Source organism: Tamandua tetradactyla, chromosome 22, assembly GCF_023851605.1.
Source record: "Tamandua tetradactyla isolate mTamTet1 chromosome 22, mTamTet1.pri, whole genome shotgun sequence".
NCBI lineage: Eukaryota > Metazoa > Chordata > Mammalia > Pilosa > Myrmecophagidae > Tamandua > Tamandua tetradactyla.
This window is the reverse complement of record NC_135348.1, coordinates 14,839,369-14,861,364: the sequence shown is the minus strand read 5'-3', so window position 1 is coordinate 14,861,364 and position 21,996 is coordinate 14,839,369. Positions and strand designations below refer to the sequence as shown.

At 35.7% G+C, this 21,996-nt stretch overlaps 1 protein-coding gene across 5 annotated transcripts in view; it reads right to left on the bottom strand.

Moving 5' to 3' along the window:
- FBXW7 (F-box and WD repeat domain containing 7) overlaps positions 1-21,996 on the bottom strand; it is a 234,666-nt gene that overhangs the window by 132,915 nt on the left and 79,755 nt on the right. The window contains exon 2 of one of the 5 annotated variants that reach the window (XM_077139781.1): positions 2,487-2,607. The exons of 3 other annotated variants lie outside the window; for them this stretch is intronic. The gene's annotated coding sequence lies outside the window, so the exon portion shown is untranslated. Of the gene's footprint in view, positions 1-2,486; positions 3,045-21,996 lie in introns of those variants that run through there. One more of the 5 variants, XM_077139780.1, reaches the window with a different exon arrangement.

Here is a 21,996-nt window from a genome sequence, read left to right as displayed (position 1 = left end):
ATTTTCTGATAATTTATAATTAATATTTTCAACATACATAAAATTTAGACCATGCTTCAACAAATCCCAAATGATATGAACATCCTTAAAACCACGTAGTTAGTGCTGAGTTTGGGAGAGGAGGTGACAGAGGGAGAGGGATCTATAAACATGCTACCTATTGAATGATAAAAGATTACAAACACTAATGTTGAAAATTATATTACAATCTTCCATAATTAATGTTTAAGCTACCTAAATTAACTATGTACTGTGGAATGATATTGGTAATATATGCATCTTTAAGACAAACTAAGCCCTCGAACACTAACAGCAAATATTTGAGTACATCACAAAGGAAAGTTCCCATCACCTGGTAGTTTGAATATCATGTATAATGGAAATTTTATGCTCAATTTCTTATACAGAAAACTATGAATAAGACTCAGTTACTATAAATGATTTTAGATGTAACTGGGAGAAGTATTGTCTCTAACACGGCAACTTTAAGAAAATAAATTGGGAAGGACAAAAAACAGTATTTGTATGTATCAAGTATTATATAAAAACTTTAAAAGCCAGTTATAGAGGAAGAGGAGACTTTGAAGGGTAAGAGAGAGAGATTATTTTCTTTCTTAATGTAAAGCTCTAAGCAAAACTTTAAGGTAGGCAAAGTCATGGGCACCCAAATCTCACTGTTTTTCCTGCATCTTTACCTGGCTGGCACTATTCTACTATAAACAGTAGTCCCATATTTCTGTATTTGTAATCAATTCTTTGTTTAAAAGTCGCAGAATACTAAGTGAAGTAAGTTAGACACAAAAAGACAAATACTGTATGATCTCACTGGTATGAACTAATTATAATATGTAAACTCATACAGGTAAAATATAGAATATAGGTTGCCAGGATATAGAATGAGGCTAAAGAATGGAGAACATTGCTAATATGTACAGAATGTTTAACTAGGTTGACCTTAAACATTTGGAAATGGACAGAGATGATGGGAGCACGCTACTATGAGAATAATTAACAGTGCTAATCTTGTGTGAATATGATGGAAAGGGGGAGTTTTGAATCATGTGTCATCAGAAGAAAAGTTAGAGATCAAAACATGGGAATATTTAACACAGTGAATCTTGTGGTGGACAACATCCATGATTAACTATACAAATACTGAAAAGTTCTTTCATGAACTGGAGTAAATATACAACACTATTACAAGGAGTTAATAGAGCTGTATATGGGGGAAGAATGTACCTATTGCAAACTATGGACTATAGCTAACAATAATACTTAATATTCTTTCATCAACAGCAACAAATGCACAACAACACCAATACTATGGATCAAAAATAGGGGGGAATAAGGGGCATGGAGGGATTTGGGTTTTCTTCTTATTTTCACTTCTTTTCTGGAGTAACGAAAATGTTCCAAAATTAATTATGGAGATGTATGTATAATTCTGTGATGATACTGTGAGCCAGTGATTGAGTACTTCAGGTGATTTGTATGGCATGTGAATGTATCTCAACAAATTGCATTTAAAAAATAGTTACAAAATAAAGATAAGCAAAGATCATTGAAATGTAATCATTTTGAAAATTCATAACCTTGGATATTAAGTTATTAAATTACTATATCTTTGAACATTACTTTAAAAAGTTATTATATATATTTTTTCAAAAACATTCCTTAGAAATGGTCCAAATCAGATTCCCTAAATGTTGTATATCTATGCAAACACCAAGAAAGCAAGACACCAAATAAATAATAAAAAACAACACTAGCACAACTCACTAGATTAAGAGTTTACCATAGTCCCAATAATACAGTTACAGCTAGAGCCTGAAACCGATGAAATCAACAATGTTTAGAATACTGTTTCATTTAAATAACAGAGTTTAAAACAAACTCATATTTTAGAGACATGCTTTCATGGTCAATAACCAGATTATGTTGACATATATATTGGTGCTGAGCTAGGAGTAAGAGAGAAGGACCATATTTCATTACACTCAAGACTGTTAGTACCTATGAACTTTTTATGACTTAATGAATAAAATGTAATTTTATTACATGAGGGCCCTTAAAATAACAATAAAATTACTAATACTTCCCAAAATTTAAAGCAAAGAATATAGAAAAAGAAAACCTTACTATTTGAATCTTAAAAATAAGTGCTGCTGCTTTAAGTGGCCAGCAGTCTCACATCAACTCCAGGCTGCAATCACAACATCCATTAGAGTGTTCCACAGCTCAGAGCAAGCAAGTGGTTGTCAGTGCAACTAGTAAATCACCTGATCCTATTACAAAATCAATTACTGCAGTGCATTTCCATTGCTACACAATCTGATGATGACAAAATGATATTGGGCAGCTACTGCAAGGTCAAGAAAATTGCTAAGAACATCTTTAATTGGTCTTTCTTTTAATAATCTTTCTATCCTAGTTATAATGCATACAATTTAATTGTAATTTTATTTGAAATAAATCTAGGTAGTTACCTTTGGTTGCCTGGGACATTCGATGGATAATCTCTGCAACTGGTCTGATGTATGGCTACAAGAGAGCAGATCGGAGCAGCAGGTCGAACGGCTCAAGCTCTTCATTACAGAAGAAATAATGCTGCAGACACAGCCACACATTGACTTGCTTATTAGATGAGATTTCAACTTTAAAAATCAGAACTCGTAATGTCCCATATATACTCAAAATTGACTAACTGCCTCATTCTGCAGCTCTCTGCCTGAAACACTGCTTAAAAAGAATAAAAACAACAGCTTCCCTACAGAAGATTCCAGCCACAAACTCGTCGTCAAGAAAAACTTACTATTAAAAAATAGAAGTCTCCCTGTCTACTCCTTAGAAACAAGGTAAGGTGCTTTAATATTTCTAACTGTTTTATATTAAAGCTACTTAATAAAGATGCAAACTAAAGATAAGATACCTCCCAAATATACTAACCACTCTTTCTGTCCTTCATCAGTTTAGATCTGTTTGCCTACCCCTGGAGCTCAGCCTATCCAACCTGTTCCCTCTGTAAATGCACATTATTTCAACAACCAACAGGAACGAGTCCCACCCCTCCCTTTCCCTACACACAACGTTCAAGAACCACTCAATATCTGGAAAAGAACTGCTGCTGCATTGCTTTGAGAAACAACAGGGAGCAAATTACTGGATGCATTCTTTAACTTACCAATCAGAACAGCTGACCTTTTATGACTCTACAATTCAAGAAGCCTGCCAAATACTCACAGTAAGAATAATCAACTGATTTTACTTCTATATTATAGATTAATTTAAAGAATTGCTTTATGATCTTATTATTAATCTAAAATAGAGAAACATAGGGATAGAAAACACAAAATAGAGAATAAAATAAAATAGGGAAACAAAAATTTGGATAGTAGATAATCCAAATCTTTGAGGTCTGGTGGGAGAGGGCAGGAGAGAAGTTGGATAAAATATGGAAAGAAAGAAATTCCCTCTGAATACTGAACTTAAACTTGAGAAGAAATGAGCAATAAAATTCTATTCAGAATATTACTGTGCAAATAATGATGGAATAAACAAACAAAATAATCCAAGAAGGTCCCTGCTATCATAAGTGTTAGAGAGAAGAGGCTTAATGAGAAGAAAAGGGCATCTGGCCATAAATAAGCACAGACAATAAGTGAAAAGTCATCAAAACCCGTTTGTTTTGATACTGAATCTTTTCCCACTTGGTTATCAGCATTTCATTTAAAAAATTTTTTAAACACAAATCAACCTGAAAAACATAAGCAATAGTATTAAGTATATTAGCCATATTCTAATATCTTTTACACTCAAGTATTCTACTTTTGCCAAAAATACATAAAGATACTCATTTCCACATGCAATTATAATCCATATTAAAATTTTCAGGCCAAGGGAGCATCACATTAATACAAGTACTTTGTAATCTTTCCAAATAATAACACTTCAAAGAACTGTAATTTAATGAGCATTCATAGACCTATGATTGCCAATCTTTGTTAACAATGTCCTTTTTTGGGGGGGAATGTAGTCTAAAAATTAAATGTACTAATAGACACATTGAATTAAAATGTGTACTTTTAAATCCTTCTGTTTTCTATGGCATTGAAAGGTTCTTTATTTGTATATGCTTCATGCTCAATTTCTTCCTTGGTTTAAAGCCAAAAAAGCACCAGTCAGTATTGCCTCTTCCTTCACCTTGCACTGCCCTTTTGATAGTAATGTTATACCTAATCAATTTCCAGAATATCTAAAAACAGGCATGCACTTTACAATGAATTTTTTAAAAAACCTTTTGTAGATAAAGGCTATGGAAACAAACAAGCAAAATAACGCAGTAACCTTTTACTCGCCTGCTGGAGGTACTGTCTGCTGCATAGAATTCTAAATCCTCATCTGCAGATGCAATTGAGCTGGTATTGCCAAGAACTCTGCTTTTCCTGTACTGCTGCTACACAGCTATTCATTGAAAGAGCACATTATGTGAAATTTCTCAGGTACTATCAGTTTAAATCTTCCTATGATTTTACAAAAGAACTTCTAAAATCTAGCTACAGTTATGCTGTTACATTTTCAGATGCATATCAGACACATTAGGGGAAAAAAGGTCTTACTGCAACTGACACACTCCTCCTAGCAAATGTGTGAGATGGGGAAGCTAAGAGGTAATGAAAAAATTAATACATCATGCTAACGTAAGAACAATATATTCAGCATTAAAATCTAAAAAAAAATTGTATTGCCAACAATTATACGTGTCCATAATAAATTTGAGATTTTTTTAGATTTATTATTGGAAGTCTATAAATAAATCACTGACCAATATTACAGACAAGCATTAATAAAAATCCCCACAATGTACACTGCTATTAATGAAAGTTATTTTGATAACTATTCAGCATCAATGTTGCTATAACATTAACTCCATGAAATAAAGATCCAAAAGTGTAGATACTTGCAAAATATCTTGATTTGCACTGCTTTACCCACCTCATCTCTCCACCAGATCCTTTTGGATCTGATATTAGTTATAACTAAAACAGAATGTAAGTAATAAAAGCTGTTTTTATTATTTGTTATTTCTTCCTTCCATGCCAGTTAATATAATGTACTGTGGATTCTTAGATTACTTATAGACTGAGCTAGAAGGCAAACCAACAAACATAAAGTTTTAAATATTACCATAAAAAGAAAGATAATATTGTTTAAAAAATGTAGTTAATATTTCTTTAATTGTGTTAACTACAGACACATATAAAAAAAGGCAACAAATAAATACTTCTCGCTAATGACAAGCATCATAATCATTTCTTCAACAAGCCATTTTAAAGTTATGCTTTCCCCCCTTAATGCCAAATAACAAATAACTCAATATCAAAAATTTGGTAACTAAAAAAGGAAAAAAAATGTTGAAATTTTAGGTTATAAATACAGTAATAGAATAAACTTAAAAAAAATTCATAAGCAGCACAACACAACAGGGAATTCTAAGTAGAACCACGGACTACTAGTACAATTATAAAAATGTGCTTTCATCAATCATAACAAATGTTACACACCAATGCAAGGTGTTAATAATAAGATGGTTATGTGGGAATTCTATATATTTTGCATGGTTGTTCTATAGTCCACAACTTCTCTAATTAAAAAAAAAAAGAGGATGAAAAAAAACTTATTGAAATAAAGTCCACCAGTTTAAAAACAAGTTAACCATGTTATTAAATGATAGTCTAAGAGACGTGAAATCTATAAACATGACCCTACAACAGAACATCCCTATACAATAACCTAATGTGTTCATCTACATAAGTAAGCACAAGCTAACTTCAATAGTTCCCTAAAAGTAGAAACATATATCAAATAAAAACTTTTCTGATTGACAGCTACATTTTACAAAGCAATTATTATTTAATTAAAACAACTATATCGCCACATAGGATCCCAGCAAAAAATTATTGCAGCAGTTCTCAAAACATGGACTAGGAACCCTTGAGGGTTCCTGAAACCTTTTACAGGGAATCCATGCAATCAAAGTGACTTCATAATAATACTAAGATGTCATTTATGTTTTTTACTCTTAATCTTTTACTTGTTCAGACTGAAGTTTTTCCTGAGACAAAGTATGAGACATGTAATAACATAACAGATTGAAAGCATTAGTAGATATGAGAATCTAGTTGTCTTCTAGTAAACCAAATTTTAAAAATTTAGAAATGTAAAACAATTCTATTCCTTTTGTTTTGAGGAATTTTGTTTTATTTTTCTGTTGTTTTAAGAAAAGGATGTCTATTTTTAAAAATATGTTAATTATGTGAACATGTAATTGTTATTTCTAAATGAATTTAATAAACGAATACTTTTTAAATTTCTCAGTTTTAGTTTCTAATAGGGTAAATATTATAAAAATCAAAGCTCTTTGAGGTTCTCCATGATTTTTTAAAAGTGTAAAAGCATCACAAGACTAAAGAAAACTGAGAACACCTAGAAATTTTTGCTCACTCTTTTCCTTTAATCAAGACATGTGGTCTAGTTGGCTAGCTGCCAGAATGCAATATACCAGAAACACAATGGCTTTTAAAAGGGGGAATTTAATAAATTGCTAGTTTACACTCTGTGCTGCTTTGAAAGGATGTATGTACCCTAGAAAAGCCATGTTTTAATCCTAATCCCATTTTGTAAAGGCAGCCATTTCTTGTGTGATTTAATCAAGAGTGGTTGTTAAATTGGATTAGATGGAGGTGTGTCTCCACCAATGTGTGGGTGGGTCTTGATTAGTTTCTGAAATCCTATAAAAGAGGAAACATTTTGGAGAATGAGAGATTCAGAGAGAGCAGAGCAGAACGATATAGGTACGATAAGCAGAAGTCCACCAGCCAGCAAAGTCCATCACCTTTGGAGACGAAGAAGGAAAACGCCTCCCAGGGAGCTTCAAGAAACAGGAAGCCAAGAGAAGAAGCTAGTAGATGACACCGAGTTTGCCATATGCCTTCCAGATGAGAGAGGAAGGCTAACCATGTTCACCATGTGCCTTTCCAGATGAGAGAAACTCTGACTGTGTTCACCCTGTGCCTCTCACGTGAGAAACCCTGAACTTCACTGGCCTTCTTGAACCAACGTATCTTTCCCTGGATGCTTTAGATTGGACAATTCTATGGACTTGTTTTAATTGGTACATTTTCTCGGCCTTGGACTGTAAACTAGCATCCGATTAAATTCCCCTATTTAAAAACCATTCTGTTTCTGGTATATCGCATTCCAGCAGTTAGCAAACTAGAACACACTTCTATGTGAATTTCTCGCTTGTTGTTCTCTGCTTCTAAAGCTTTCGCCAAAATACTTCTTTTATAGGATTCCAGTAAACTAATCAAGACTCACCTAGAATGGGTGGAGACACATCTCTACCTATCAAGTTTAATACCCACATTGACTGAGACAAATCTCCATGGAGTTAAACTAATTAAAGTTTCCAACATACAGTACTGAATAAGGATTAGAAGAAACAGTTGCCATTGCAAAATGGGATTAGGATTAAAACATGGCTTTTCTAAGGTACAAACATCTTTCCAAAACAGCACAACACGCTTACAAGTTTTTGTTATAAAAATGAGAGATTTTAAAAGAAGCAATTCTAAAAATATTCATTGCTGAATATCAAATAGTAAATGCTTCATATTTTTTGTTGATATCTGTGCTGGTTTGAAATGACTGGTTGTTAGGCTGGATTAGGTAAAGGTGTGTCTCCACCCATTTGGGTGGGTCTTGATTAGTTTATGGGAATCCTATAAAAGAGGAAACATTTTGGAGAAAGCTAGAGATTTCTGAGAGAGCAGAACGATGCAGTCACGAGAAGCAGAGTCCAACAGCCAGTGACCTTTGGAGATGAAGAAGGAAAATGCCTCCTGGGGAGCTTCATGAAACAGAAAGCCAGGAGAGAAAGCTAGCATATGACACTGTGTTCGCCACATGCCTTTCCAGATGAGAGAGCAACCCTGACCGTGTTTGCCATGTGCTTTCTTCACTTGAGAGAGAAATCCTGAACTTCATCAGCCTTCTTGAACCAAGGTAACTTTCCCTGGATGCCTTAGATTAGACATTTGTATAGATTTGTTTTAATTGGGACATTTTCTTGTCCTTAGAACTGTAAACTAGCAACTTATTAAATTCCCCTTTTTAAAAGCCATTCCATTTCTGGTACATTGCATTCCAGCAGCTAGCAAACTAGAACAATATTTTTAATATTTAACTTTCACTTCAGTCATCTTAAATACTGAATACATTGTCAGCTATGTCTCGTAGTAATGTTCATTATCAACATCTATTTTTATTTAAGGAGACAACTAAATAATTTTTATGCAAAATATTAAAATGTGACTATAAACAAATATATTAAAAAGAGAAAAAATCAATTATTAGGAAAAGGGAAAATGTGAAATTACATATTTTTAATATAAAAGGGAACTAAAAGAGTGATTTCTAAAATTTATCTTTGCTGTTCAAAAAACTAGTTTTGAAGTTTCTAAGAAGAAATACATAAATTTTAAGTAGAAATATCTCAAGAAAGGATTCTTCCGGTAATAAATGGCTAAGGAAAAAAAATATTTTTAAGACTATATGATAATTACAGAAATTATAGTATAATAACTTCATATGATTCTTATTACTGAGAATAAGTTGAATGCTTAGAGTATTAAGGTTTTACAGTCAAATAGAGGAGAAATGACTTCTTATCTTCCAAAATGTTTATATCCTATGCCAAATTTTCCCCACATTACCCCCACAGGGCTAATTTCCTAAATTGTCTGTTCTGTCCTTAGCCAAACCCCATGTCTTCTGTATTTCTTGTCTTCTATTTATTCATTCAGTCAGTCATTCAAAGATTCACTAAGCACCTACTATGTGTATGGCATGATACAGGGTAATGAATATACAAAACAGACAAAAAAAAACCTCCCCTCTACACTGAGCTTATATTCCAGTACAAAAAGGTACAGAACAAAAAAAACAAATGTTTTTACCTATGAAGATGACAATAACTTCTAAGAAGAAATAAGAAAGCAGGAAAGATGAAATGGTGGGAAAAGCCTCATTATTATAAGAAATAAAACCAACTCTTTTTTTTTTTTTGGCATGGCAGGCACTGGAAATCAAACCCAGGTCTCCAGCATGGCAGGCAAGAATTACTGCCATTGAGCCACTGTTGCAACACCCCAGAAACAGAACCAAATTTTCAAAAGATTTCAGAACAGTTTTTAAATGTTGTGAGGGGGACAGTAGTAGCAAAGATACATGGTTAGGAACAAAAACTTGCATTTTTTTTTAAATGAAAACCAGAGCAGAGATTATAATGAACACTGACCTATCAACCTGTCACCCATATTCTATAATTATACAAGACATGGCCAATATTGCTTGTGCCAGTTTGAAAGGATGTATGTACCCTAGAAAAGCCATGTTTTGATCCTAATTCCATTTTGTAAAGGCAGCTGTTTCTTCTAATCCCTATTCATACTGTATGTTTTAAAACTGCAATTAGATCATCTCGCTAGAGATGTGACTCAATCAAGAGTGGTTGTTAAACTAGATTAGGTGACATGTCTCCACCCATTCGGGTGGGTCTTGATTAGTTTATGGGAATCCTATAAAAGAGGAAACATTTTGGAGAAAGCTAGAGATTTCTGAGAGAGCAGAATAACATAGCCACAAGAAGCAGAGTCCACCACCCAGCAACCTTTGGAGACGAAGAAGGAAAATGCCTCCCAGGGAGCTTCATGAAACAGGAAGCCAGGAGAGGAAGCTAGCAGATGACACTGTGTTCACCACGTGCCCTTCTAGATGAGGGAGAAACCCTGACCGTGTTCACCATGTGCCTTTCTAGATGAGAGAGAAACTCTGACTGTGTACATCATGTGTCCTTCCACTTGAGAGAGAAATCCCAAACTTCATCAGCCTTCTTGAACCAAGGTATCTCTTCCTGGATGCCTTCAACTGGACATTTCTATAGACTTGTTTTAATTGGGACATTTTCTCAGCCTTAAACTATAAACTAGCAACTTATCAAATTCCCCTTTTTAAATGCCATTCTGTTTCTGGTATATTGCATTCCGGCAGCTAGCAAACTAGAACACTGCTTAATCTATTTTTTATTCTTTTTTTTTATATGATGTCACTCCATCTCCACCCCCTCCCCTAGAAACTTAATTATTAAATAATAATATTTTACTTCTGGAGGACCTCTTTTGTTGCTCAGATGTGGCCTCACTCTTTTCAAGTCCAACTCTGCATGTGAAATCATTGCCCTCCCCACTACATGTGACAAGACATCCAGGAGTGAAAGTCTCCCTGGTGCCGTGGAAGATGACTCCCAGGAATGAGTGTTGCCCTGGCACCATGGGATCAACAATTCCATTCTGACCAAATGGGGGGAAAGAAGTGTGACAAATAACATATCAGTGGCTGAGAGAGTTCAAAAAGAGTCGAGAGGCTACTCTGGAGGTCATTCGTATTCAAGCTTCAGTTAGACATTGCTACCTATCATAACTTGCCAAACCCCAACGAAAACCATTCCAGCCAATCCTAAAAACATCTAGGGCAATATATAAAATTCTACAAAGGTTCCATGCACTAGTGTAACTTTCCAGAAACCTACAAACTCCAGATGGGTCCCCAGACCAGATAAATCCTGTAATCTAGAGGGTCCAGCCTCTCCATCTCTAGAACATCAAATAGTTTCATTCCCTTACTTATTACTGAAAGCCCCTTTCAACATGGAAAAGCTAGAACAGCCATGGCCCAAATACTCCTAAAGGCTGGGATAGAAAGATCAAAGGTGATGGTGGAGTTATACAGAGAAGGTAGGGTTTAACAAACGAATATGATTGCTGAATCATTAAATTGACATTTTAGCCTCCAGTATCTTAGAGCAGCTAGAAGTAAAAACCTAAAATTGTGGAATTGTAACCCATGTCAAACTGTGAAGTACGTTCTACAACTAAGTGTGGTGCTGTGGTTTGAAATTTATAGCTTTTTTGTATATATGTTATTTTTCACAAAAATTCGATTGTAATGATAAAAAAATATTTATTCCTTCTAGCCTTCAATATCCTGGAGCAGTTAGAAGGAAAAATCTGAGCAGATCGTATGGTAACCCATGACAAACTCTGGGATCTGTCCTGTAACTACTTATTGAAGATTTCATTGAAAACTACTGTTTTTTTATGTTACATTATACAATAAAAAAGTTAAAAAGAAAAAAATAATAACACGGCCACTGCCTTACATCATCAGAAAATCATCATCAGAAAATCCCTACAACACATTCATCAAAATTATGGATTTTAACAAAGATACCACATTAATGCAAGGTGTTAATAATAGGGTGGTATATGAGCACTCTGTGTTTTATATATTTTATGCATGATATTTCTGTAAACCTACAACTTCCCTAACAAAACAAAATTATAAATAAAAAGCTATGTTTCCATGGTATTAACTAATACCTAGGTGATATTCAACTTTCTCAAATTACCACAAACTATCTTTTGTTGCTCATTTGTTTCAAACAGAATCTAAACAAGAACCCAATTTTGTTTGTGGTTATTATGTTTCGTAAATCCCCTTTTTTTTCCCCACCGACTTGTTGCAGAAACCATGCTATTTTGTCCTATAATCCTGAAATTGTCTAAATGCTTTGTATCACTTATCTTGTATCCCCATCTCTTTATTTCTGACAATCTTTTTTTTTTTACCATTTTTAAATTTTTTTATTGTATAGTATAACATATACACAAAGAAAAGAAATAAGAAAGCAATAGTTTTCAAAGTACTCTTCAACAAGTAGTTGCAGGACAGATCCCAGAGTTTGTCATGGGCTACCATATGATCCATTCAGATTTTTTCTTCTAGCTGCTCCACAATATAGGCGGCTAGAGGGCTTAAATATTTTTTTATCATCCCAATTGACTTTTTTCCCTTCTTTCTTTGTGAAAAATAACATATGTACAAAAAAGATGTAAATTTCAAAGCACAGCACCACCAATTAGTTATAGAACATATTTCAGAGTTCGACATCATTACAATTTCACAATTTTAGGTTTTTACTTCTAGCTGCTCTAAAATACTGGACACTAAAAGAGATATCAATTTAATGATTCAGCATTCATATTCATTTGTTAAATCCTATCTTCTCAGTATAACTCCATCATCACCTTTGATCTTTTCACCCCTCTCTTTAGGGGTGTATGGGCTTTGGCAATTCTAACTTTTTCATATTGGAAGGGTCTGTCACATGGGGTAGGGAGATGGAACTCCCTGATCTTCTAGAGAGGCTGGGCAAGGTTTCAGGACTTATCTGGACCAGGGACCCATTTGGAGGTTGTAGGTTTCTGGAAAGTTACTCTAGTGCATGAAACCCTTGTGGAATCATATATTGTCCTAGGTGTTCTTTAAAATTGGCTGGAATGGTCGTGGTGGGGGTTGGCAGATTATGATAGGTAGCAAGGTCTAGGTGAAGCTTGCATAAGAGCAACCTACAGAGTAGCCTCTCAACTCTCTGCCACTGATGCTTTATTAATTAAACTTCTTTTCTCCCTTTTGGTCAGGATGGAATTGTTGATCTCACAGTTCCAGGTCTAGATTCATCCCTGGGAGTCATCTCTCATGCTGTAAGGGAGATGTTCACCCCTGGATGTCATGGCCCACGTAGGGGGAAGGGCAATAATTTCACTTGCTGAGCTGGGCTTAGAGAAAGTGAAGCCACATCTGAGCAACAAGAGAGGTCCTGCAGAAGTAACTCTTAGGCATCCTATAGGTAGCCTAAGCCCCTCAGCTACCTACATAAGCTTCACAAGAGTAAGCTTCATGATTGAGGGCATGATCTATTGATTTGGCTATCCCTAAAGTTTGACACAGTATCAGGGGATTCTCTGACGGTAAGGTTTAATATTAATAGTTCCATATTCTTTCTCCCATCCCTCTGGGGACTTCACTAATACTTTTTGATTATCTGCTTAATATACTCTAGGATGTATCCAGGCATTACAATAATCTCCGACAAATAACTTTTGATAATGACTATTCCAAATAGAGTAATTCCAACCTCAACAGAAATACTATTATGTGCAGGAAATAATACAATAACAATTTAAGTCTACTGGTAATTCTCAAACAGCTGTTGGACTGAATTTGAAAACTGTAACATGATGCAGTAGCTCTGAAAAGACAGGAGAGGGAACTGCAATATTTAGGAATTCCACACTACTTAAACAGCACTACATTTTGTTTTAAATTTAAGCGGTGAATGCCAACTTGGCAATGGTGAAAATATGCTAATGTAGTACATATCCTCCCTCCAAAAAAAAAAATAATAATAACATATATATCCCAGAATAAAGAAGAAAAAAAGATTTGGAATAATAAGAAAATGCCTGGATGCATGAATGTTTACAAGTTGTATCATACTAATAAATAGTGCCATTAACAAAAGCTAGCATTTGAAATCATTCTAAGAAACAACATACTTCTACTTTCTAAATAATCTTCTTCAATATGAAACAGGCATATCTAAATAAAACCAATACATATTTTTTAAAATAACCATTTCAGTTATAAATAACCAGTTCAGTTTTCTAGTAGAAGTTCAAAATATGTCTGTTAAAATAAGGTTTTTTTAAAAAAAGAACAGGAAAATCCAGAAATTAAAAATTTTGTAGCAAATTACTTTTTACATATCCATTTATTTAAACGGAAACTGTAAAAAGACTAGTAATGATAACGTCTCAAGAGTAAGTATATACATTCTATACCAAGATGTTTGCTCTGAAAAAGATGCTGATTCTTCAAGTTAAAATATAAATTTAGTTTATATAAAATTATAAATCTCTCACTTTAATTAAAACTACAGTACTTTCTTCATACACATACAGATAGAACAACAAATTTTTACACAGATGACAGCTACCATACCAATGCAAGACAAAACACGGCTAATCACAAAAGATTTCACTTAAGAGTTAAGTTTTAGAATTCATGTAATTTTTAGATGGACATGATCTGATAGGATGCTAAATTTTAATGGCATGTACTTCCATAAATGACAAAACCATGGTTCTATAATATTAAGAAACATGCTCAGACTCAAACTAGAAATTCAATCTCACAAATCCAAGGCAGACTGCTTTCTATAACACACAAAGAAAAGAAAAGCCCAAGGGCTGGTATGCAAGAAAGAAAAGAATATGGGATTAATAGGGTCATAAGGGTAAAACTACATTTACTATGTATTAGAGCTATGAGAAACCTGGCTAACCAAGGAGTGAATTTAGCCTACCTCTAGGACAGTTCACTAAAGACCATGAAATACCGCTTCACTTAAACAGTTTGATTTTGATTTATATGAAATAAGATCAATATGAAGGAAATATTTGTGCAGAAGTGTTTTTACAATAACAAAAGGGTTACTTGTGAAAAAAATCTAACCTAGCAGACAAGACAAAAAAAATTTACTATAGAAGGTTTTCCTTCTCAACCCAACCTTTCTACATATCAGAAACAAACAAAAAAAAGGGTGGGGGGCGGGGAGACCAAGGGTAAAAAGTCAATTCAAAGAAAAGAAAATTTTCCCTTCATCTGACAAATTAAAAAAAAAAAGTACAGACATATACGAGAAACTGACCATAGTGAAAATATAAAAATAAATAGGAGTATAGCAAACAACATTGTGTACAGCAAACCCATCAAAGTGTGAGACCAGGAATCTTTGTCTTTTCCACTAACGACCCATTCATTTTGGAAGATCTGCCTGGTCAAAATAAGATGTTGGGAGGCTTCCAACACACTAAACAACATAATGAAAATAAGGATTGAGATAGATTATTCTGGCAGCCAAAATGGAAAGACAGGTGCATTATTATTGGCAACTATGCAATATAAAAAAAAAGACCCTAAAAAAAGAAAGAAAAAAATACAATTCTGCTTTTTCACCAAGATGGAGTAATAGAAACCAATTAAACCTCCTGCCTTACGCAAGTTAAATAAATAAATAGGCAAAAGTATGTGAATCAATGGCTTTCAGATACAGGACAACAGGCAGGGAAGGGCAATGCTACTTAGGAGAAGAGAAACAAACAAGATGATCCTAGCTTACTGCCTGGAGAGAAATTCTGAGCTATTAAGCCAGAACACCTGAACCAAAAGACAGTCAGAGGATCAAGGAAGTCGAGGAGACTATCAGGGAAGAAAGAGCTGCACACAGAAAGATTACGGATTTCCATTAAGGGTTCCCCTTCAGTCTTTAGGTAGGTGATAATCAGCACACGTGAGGAAATAACCTGACTCTGAGAAAAGAACCATAAGAAAGGAAGAGGCAGAGCAATTAATAATGCTTATTCAGGGTCTCAAACAGTTCACTTTCCCAAAATCATCTGGGAAACATAGGGCACCAGGAAGAGAACTGAGTAATACATGAAGCATAGGGAAGAAGCTTCACAGGGGTAGTATCAGCGGGGATAAATTAGCTTAATTAGCAAGCTTCAAAAGCAGGCTGTTTCCAAGTACCTTAATTGAGTCCCAGAACTAAAATGAAAAATACTTAAAAGGAATATTAAAATTTAAAAAAATTCAGGACCCAACAAGGTAAAATTCAAACCATTTAGCATCCAGTGAAAACTTACCAGGCATGAAAAGAAAGACAATAGGACTTGTAATGGGGCAGGGGGTGGGTGACCAATAAACAAAGCAAGAAATTATAAAGATCAAGGGTCTGAAAATTCTTTCTCTAAAGAGTCAGAGAATGGGAGATAAATTCAACAAAATACAGGGCCTTCCATCTGTGAAATTTCCATCAGTGAGATTTCTAGGTGTCCAGTATGGTATGGAACATATTGAGATATACCTTCTAAGCCACTGCATCTGGCCCCGCCTATGACCAAAAAAAGAAGACAACACCTAGTTGATCTCTTTGTATTTTGGAGACAACATATTCCTCACTGGGTGTGCCACTCTAACTCATTTACCAAGTGAGCAGAAAAGCTGCTAATTTTGAGTGGGGATGAAGTAAGAGGAGGTTCTGTGACAGGACCAGGCTGCTGTGCAAGCTGTTCTGCCACTTGGGTCATACAGTCCACTAGATCCAATGGTGTTGGAAGTGTCAGTGGCAAATAGGGTGCTATCTGGAGTCTTTAACAGCCTCTACTGGAGAATCACGATGCAGATACTTAGGATCTTGGAGAAAGTCTTACCATCTACTGCAGATAACTACCCTCCTTTTGAGAAACAGCTTTTAGCCTGCTACTGGGGTCTTAGTAAAAACTGAATGCTTAACCATGGGCCCCCAAGTTACCATGAGACCTGAGTTGCCTATCATGAGCTGGGTATTGTCCGACCCACCAAGCCATGAAGTTGGGCATGACAGCAGCACTCCATCATAAAATGGAAATGGTACATTAGAGATAGGGCTCAAGCAGGTCCTGAAGGCAAAAGCATATTTCATGAGGAAGTAGCCCAAATGCCCATGGCCCCCACCCATGCCATATTACCTTCTCTTTCCCATACCAGAGCTATGGCCTCTTGGGGAGTTCCTTATAGTCAGTTGACTGAGGAAGAGAAAATTAGGGCCTGGCTTATAGATGATTCTGCATGATATACAGGGACCACCCAGTAGTGGACAGCTGCAGTACTACAACCATGTTCCAGGATGTCCTTAAAGGACAGTGGTGAAGGGAAATCCTCCCAGTGGGTAGAACTTTGAGCAATGCATCTGGTTGTTCATTTTGCTTGGAAGGTAAAACGGCCAAAGGTGCATTTGTACACTGACTCATAGGCTGTTGCTAATGGTTTGGCTGGATGGTCAGGGATTTGGAAAGAACAGGATTGGAAAACAGGTGACAAAGAGGTATGGGGAAAAGGTATGCGGACAGACCTTTCTGAGTGAGCAAAGAATTTAAGATATTTGTGTCCCATCTGAATGCACACCACAGGGTAACTTCAGCAGAGGAAGGGTTTAATAATCAAGTGGATAAGATAACCCGTCCTATGGATACAAGTCATCTTCTTTCCTCACCCACTCCTGCCACTGACCAATGGGCTCATGAACAAAGTGGGCAGGGTGGTAGGGATGGAGGTTACGCAAGGGCTCAGCAACATGGACTTCCACTCACCAACGCCAACCTGGCTACAGTCACTGCTGAGTGCTCAATCTGCTAGCAGCAGAGACCCACATTTGGTCCCCAATATGGCACCATCCCCCAAGGTGATCAGACTGTGACCTGGTGGCAGGTTGACTACACTGGACCACTTCCATCATGGAAGAGGCAGCGAATTTTTCTAACAGGAATAGATACATTCCCTGCATGCAATGCTTCTGCAGAAACCACCAGATGTGGACTTAGAGAGAATACCTTATCCACCATCATGGTATTCCACACAGCATTTCTTCTGATCAAGGAACCCACCTCATAGCAAATGAAGTATGGGAATGGACACATGCTCATGGAATTCTCTGGTCGTATCATGTTCCCAATCATCCAGAGGCAGCTGGGATGATAGAACAGTGAAATGGCCTTTTGAAGACCAAATCACGGTACCAACTAGATGGCAGTACCTTGCAGGGTTGGGGCAATGCTCTCCAGGAGGCTGTGTATGCTCTGAATCAGCATCCACTCTATGATGCTGTTTCTCCCATAGCCAGGATTCACGGGTCAGGGAATCAAGGGGTGGAAATGGGAGTGGCACCATTCACAATCACCCCCAGTAATCCACCAGGAAAGTTTTTGCTTCCCGTCTCTGAAACCTTAAGCTCTGCTGGTCTATAAGTCTTAGTTCCAAAAGGAGGAGTGCTCCTACCAGGAGACATAACAATGATTCCACTGAACTGGAAATTAAGACTGCCACCTAGCCACTTTGGGCTTCTCATGCCACTGAATTAACAGGCAAAGAAGGGGATTACTGTTCTGTCTAGAGTGACTGATCCTGACTATCAAGGGTAAATAACACAAAACTACACAATGGAGGTAAAGAACAGTTTTCCTGAAATATAGGAGAGCCCCTAGGACATCTCTTAGTGTTGCCATGCCCTGTGATTAAAGTCAATGGAAAACTGCTACAACCCAATCCAGGCAGAGCTACCAATGGCCCAGAAACTTCAGGAATGAAGGTCTGGGTCACCCCACTCTGCAAAGAACCGGGACCAGCTGAAGTACTTGCTGAGGATAAAGGGAACATGGAATAAGTAGAATAAGGTAGAAATAAATATGAACTATGACCACATAACCAATTACAGAAACGTATGAATATTTCCTTCCAGTTTGGTTATGAGAATGTTTGCAGTTGTTCATAAGCAATTATCTTTTCTTATCATATGACATAAGTTGTATTGTTCACATCATAGTATTTAAGTCACAGAATACGAAGTTTAACAGTGAATGTTACCTCAGGACTTACTGTATTCTGGAGAGGTGTAGTGCGCTTCCAATAGTATACAGGACAGTTGAGTACTATTACGTGAAACATATGTCTGTTATGTTTTATTTGGAAATTAAGCGTGTTTCAAGGTGATGTGTATAGCTGTCAAGTTAACAAGGGGTAGACTGTGATGGTTAGGTTCTGGTATCAACTAGGCCAAATGATTATGCCCAGTTGTCTGTTAGGCAAGCACTGGTCTGACCATTGCTGCAAGGATATTTCCTGGCTGGTTAGTTACATCATCAGTCAGTTAATTATATCTGTGGCTGATTACATCTGAGATCAACTAAGGCACATCTCCCATGGCAAGAAAATACAATCAGTTGAAGGCTTTTAAGGAAGAAGAGAGACTCACTGCTTCTTCAGCCAGTAAGCCTCTTCTGTGGAGTTTGTCCAGACCCTTCATGGGAGCCGCCAAACACACAGTTTGCCCTACGGATTTTGGACTCTTCCATTCCCATAGTTGCGTGAAGCATCTTTATGAATCTCATATTTACAGATCTCTCCTGTATCTGTGACTAACCCTGACTAACCCTGACTAACACATGCAGTTTACTATAAAGGTAAACCTATATCTACTATATGACTGGGCCACCCCACTCGTAAGTATTTACCAAAAGAAATGAAAGCATACACCCACCCAAACATTTTCACATAAATGAGTGTAGGCACTTTATTCATAATTATCAAAATTGTTAACCCAATCCATCAGGTAAATAAAGAACAAGTTGACAGATCCATAAAATGGACTATTATTCCACAATGAAAAGGAACAACCTGATAGAAAAATATTGATCAATCTCAAAATTCTGAGGAAGTAAAACTAGACAAAAGAGGGAATGTATTATATTCTCATCATTTGTACCAATTACAGTGGGCAAGTTCTATAAAGTCACCATCAACCTTGAATTAGCAAATCCTGAGCTATTTCTTATGGGGGAAAAACAAGGTTAGGTTCCTGCAAGCTTCTCGTCACAACATTTTCATCAACCAATCAATACTTAACCTTCTTTTATGTGTGTTTTGTTTAAGAACACCTTATTTAATATATATTATTAATTTAGTAACATTGAACTCATGGCCAATAGCACTATAAATCATGCCTAAATAAAGCTTATCTAACACAAATATTTTTCCATAAGGCACATCACAGCCTTTCTGAGCTTAGGAATACAAGACAGTACTTTAGCAGGACATTTGGAGGCCATTTTAAACAGCAAAATCATCAATAAAAAGCAAAAAAAGCAAAAACAAACAAACAAAAATGGCACAAAATATGCCACAAAAAGGACACTTTATGATATGAGAGCTAAAAAATAAGGCAGAACACTGTCTTGTTAGACTCTCACCAGGTATAATAAACCAAAAGTATACATCCCAACAAAGTTATTTTAGCCTCATGAATAACTTTACTACCTAAAACAGTATTCATTCTATCATAAGTGGTACAAAAATAACATTCAAATCAGAGAAGACCGCATTAGCATTATATTCTCAAAATCATCAGAACTTCCACTTTTACCCTTACATTCACATAGCAGCCATTCCAAACCAGGGGCAGGGAAAGAGGAGTAGTAAGTAAAATTTGAAAAAGCACAGTCAATACTACAATAAATAAAACAATTTTTCTGTATTACAAACAACAGAAAGTAATGATTTAACATCCCTAACAACAACTTTTTATCTTCCTGTGGATTTCAATATATTGTTGGGGAAAGATTTAAAATTGGTGGAAAAGAGAATCTGCTTCCATATCTTTAAAATGGAAGATAATAATGGTTTTAATAGGTACTGCAGAAAGGAGGAAGGAGGGACCTGATGAGAAAACAGCCTCAGGTACCAACATGACTGCTTCTAAAAGTCAAGGATGATTAAACGTAAACTCTCTCCAACAACATGATAGTATAACAACTTGAGGTTCATACTGGAAACCTTAAATCATACAGAAAGTAAAACTATGGTCATGATATGCTCAAGTGTATGATATATTATTGAAATAGTTACATCAAAAACATTTTAAATCATTTTACTACCCAGAATACATACCGTGGAATTTATATTTCATTATATTGGAGCCAAAAATGCTAATTTCCCTAACAAATGGATTCATAGAAGTCAGAAATCCTCAAAGGTGAGGTTGGGGTGGGGTTGAGAGTATGGGAAGAGGGGATGAAGATGTATTATACTTGTTTTGAATTACAGAAGTAGGCAGTCAGTCTTCACAAGTGACAATACTTAAAACAGAAAACAGGGCTTCCTTTATACTTATTAATAGTGTAAGGTGGTGGTATGCAGTCTTTTACCCCTAACAAAACCCCTTTTCAAATGAAATCTTACATAGAACACAGTATCTAAAGATTTGAACAGTATTAAAGTAAAATTACTTAAAGAGCCTAAATTCGTGATATTTACATAAAGAGAATAAATAAAATAATGAGGCTTTCTAATAAATATAAAAATATGTAATCATGGTTTTTATCCATTTCAGCAATTTATTTCTGTATTGTTTTGGTTGGACTACATCAAGGAAATCCTGATACAAACATGATAAGTAGCTAAATAAGAACCTTGGAAGAAATATATTAGAAATTGTTAAGCCAATGCTAACTCACGAACAATTTCTGTTAAAATTTGTTATAAACATATAAAACTAAAATACCCAAAACTTAAAATGAGTACTAAAGTTATCTGTAACACACAATGCCTGAGATGAGACATATTATTTGGTTCATTAATTACAAAAGTTAATCACACAAATGACTGTTACAAAATACGAAAAGAGTACAGGACGTGAATATGCAACTGAAACTTGTTCACATATAACTCAACCCCAACCCTCCATTCCCCAGGCCTGTGCAGAGCCATCACACTTACAGCTTTACATGAGATAATATGCTCAAGGGAAATCTTTCTAAAACAATGAGTTACAAACTTTCTCAAATATGACACTGAGAAAGAGAAGGTTCAGACATCTAGAAGCTGAACTATCACTGCCAGGTAAGCCTTGGCAATGGTAGGAAGCCTTGGCGTTCTTCTGTTCAACATAAAGCACACGAGACAAGATTAACAGTGACCACGATGGATGTAGACAAAAGCGAGACCACAACATAATCTTTTCTACATAGAGATAAAACATGAACACAAGCCACAAAATACCATGAGTGGCTGCTACTTTAACAATTACAGTTTTAGCCTCACATTAGTCTGTCTCCACAGATAAGATTTATTGAGATTCCAAATTATAAAATTATTCCTGCTTTCCAACAATATCCAATCCAAAACAAATCCCTGCTTCCTTGGATCCTCTACAAAATCACCCAATCAAAGTCCAAATCTTTTAAACCCTCTTAGTGAGACACTTCATACTTCTCCAGGGCATGTATCTTCCTCAACACAATGTGTAATAAATACAGTTCGTCTACCTTTAGGCATGTTCCTGGTGGTCTTTGCTAGAGGGCTTTGACAATATATTTGCAAGAGAAAAAGGAGGAAATGCTTTTCAAAAGCTACTTGATAGCACAAGTTAATATACTAGTTGTT